Below are 2,935 nucleotides of genomic sequence, written 5' to 3' on the forward strand. Positions count from 1 at the left end.
AGGCATTTCCTCAACTGAGGCTCCTTTCTCTGTGATAACTCCAGCTTGTGTCACGTTGACACATAAAACCAGCCAGTACAGAACATCAAAGTTCGTCTTTTGATTTAAATATATATATATATATATATATATATATATATATTATATATATATATAATTTCTCCAATGGTCAGTGAATGAAGTTTTTAATATATGGGCAATTAAAAAATAACAAAATGAAAGCTAGCCCTTCTTTCGTGGTGGTCAGTGAAAAACCAAATCAAAATAAAAATGTGCTAAGTTTCAAACCCTGGACAAATGGCTGTGGTGTTTATTTAACCTATCAAAGCAGACCTGGTCACCAGGTTCTCCGAGCATCCCCCAGTCCCTACCTGTTACTGTCATTCCCTGCCTATATCTACCCTGAACTCTCCAGCCCAGGGGCTGGGCTGCCCTTCCCCCAGACATTCCAAGTACTCACCCTTTTGCACTTTTGGCCTTTTGGCTGCTCCCTCCTCTCCCCTTTCCGTTCCCCTACCTCCTTTCCCCATACGGATCATAACTGCTCTGGGCTCTCTCCCAGATGTGTCTACTCTGGCTGCGCTCTCCCACATGATAAACTTTCTCCTTCACCATACCTAGGAGCAGTTGTGTCCTCTCCTTTCTTTTTTATTTATTTATTTTTCATTTAGAATTAAATGTCAAGATCCTTTCCTTAGAGGGGACCCGTATGAGGCAGGAGCAAAGAGGACAGTTCTGTCTGTGTGCTATACACAAGGAGTGTAGTCAGCAAGGCTTCTTGAGTTAGGAGGACACAGACTTTCACATGGAAACAACAGAAGACACCAGCACAAAGAACACATGAAACTCCTGGTGATGTTTCAACTTCAGTGATGATACCACTCATTGCTGGGATAAATAATTCAAATTACTGACAGCGTGTTAAAGAAATCAAGGAAAATTCAAGGACTCAGAGAAAAATCCACTTTTCACGAGGTCTAGCAATCAGTCGATAATGGATTTATGGAAAGCATAAAAGTGTCAAAGCTCCTTCCGTCTACCTGGGAGTTCTTTCAAAGATGACAACCATTTCTTAGGAGACATTAAGGTTCCCTGCAGCCCTAGACTCCTTGCTGATCCCATCAGCATCAAGTTCATGACCTGTGCTACTTAGGTTTTGTCAACTAGGGTCACTCGGGTGGAGGAAACTCCTGCTGAGAAACGGCATCCATTATATTGGCCTATGGGCATGTTTTGGGGGGCATTTTCTTAATTAAAGATTGATATGAGAAGGCCCAGCCCACTGTGGGCCTTGGGGAGCATAAAAATCTTATATGACAGTAAGAAGCATTCCTCCATAGCCTCTGCCTTAGTTTCTGCCCCAGCTTCCTGCCTTGACTTCCCTCCATGATGGACTGGAAAGGCTTTCGTCTTCTAAACCAAAGTAAGGCCAAAACTCCATCTCAAAGCAACAGGGTCAAGAAGACGATGATAAAAACACAAGTAAGAAAAGCCACACAGAGAGCAGCGTGGGGGAGGCACAGAGGCTGAGCTGCCTGTGTTAGAGCAAGGACGCCCTTGTCCTTTGAGGAAGAATGGAATGAGGAATTCCTGAGAGGCTGGTGTGTGATAAGATCTCTTTGGAAGAATGTGCTCTTCTAAAGCAAAAGCCTACTGAGTACAAACACTGTGCGCCAAGATTCTGACCAGTCCCATTAGCATTTCCCTGAGACAAGAGTATGTTTTACAAGCTAACCAGGTAAAGCGTTTAGGGAAGACCATACCTTTGAGCCAACCATGTGACTGCAGCTCAAAGTTGTCTTAGCTACACGATCTACACTACGTCACTACCAGTATATTATAGACCTCTGGCCCAGTAGTTCTCAACCTGTGGATCACGACCCCTTGGGCTCTTTGACAGGAGTCACCAAAGATCATCGGACAACACAAATATTTACATTATGATTGATAACAGTAGCAAAGCTACAGTTATGAAGTCGCCACAAAAATAATTTTATTGTTGGGAGGTCACCACAACATGAGGAATTGTTCTCTCTCCCAGAAGTCTCTAGCTGCTTTCCCTCCCGGAAATGAGGCCCTGGCCCCTGCTGTCTGCTGTGACCTTGTGCTGGGACAGACCTGAGTTCTCTCCCTCCCCCTTGCAGCTGCAGGCAAGACTTGTCTCCCTTCCCACTGCTCAGAAGAAAACAACCTCCAATTGTAATTCTCTCTTATCAGCACCTTCCCTACTACTAGCTTGCAAACTATGTATGGAACTCCGCCCTCCGAAAAACTATGGGAGCCAGATACTCCCTTTGTTTTTTTTTTTTTTTTTTTTTGTTTTTTGTTGGTTTTTTTGTTTTGTTTTGTTTTTGAAAGTGAAAGGTCAATGAGTTTCCCCCTTAAAATCTGATTGCACTGTAAAATTATGTTAATTCTCCTAATCCTTGGGAAGGGAATGGTCTTTTCTTTCAGGATGTTATCAAAGTTTCCTGGGTGGAAACTCTTAATGAAGGTCTTCCTCCCACCTGAAAGTGCACTCTTCATTCAGGTTTAGTTGCTTTTTTGTCCCCTACTAAAATCCATCTGAAGTGTAAATTCATCTCAGCTTCTTTCTATTCCTTGACAAGACTTCTTCTGATGCAAGCCACACACATATCTACTCCAGATCAGACCAAAGTATGAATACAACCCAAGGACAACTTAGTAACCAATACATTTTATTGGGCTTGCATCTAGAGTATGGGTGAGGGCTTCCTCAGAGAGCTGCATCTACAAAGCTCAGCCCAAGTAAGAGTGAGTACTTGTGAAAGCTGGAAGAATCCAAAGATTGGAAAGTGACCTTTCCCGGAGCCTCAGTTAGTTTAAAATCTTATAAGCAGTTCTACCGAGTTTTGCTCTTCTTCTTTTCTTTTTTCAGGCAGCCGGGCTGGTCTCAGAGTACACTTTGCAGCTT

This window comes from Micromys minutus (genome assembly GCF_963924665.1).
Source record: "Micromys minutus genome assembly, chromosome: X".
Classification (NCBI taxonomy): Eukaryota; Metazoa; Chordata; class Mammalia; order Rodentia; family Muridae; genus Micromys; species Micromys minutus.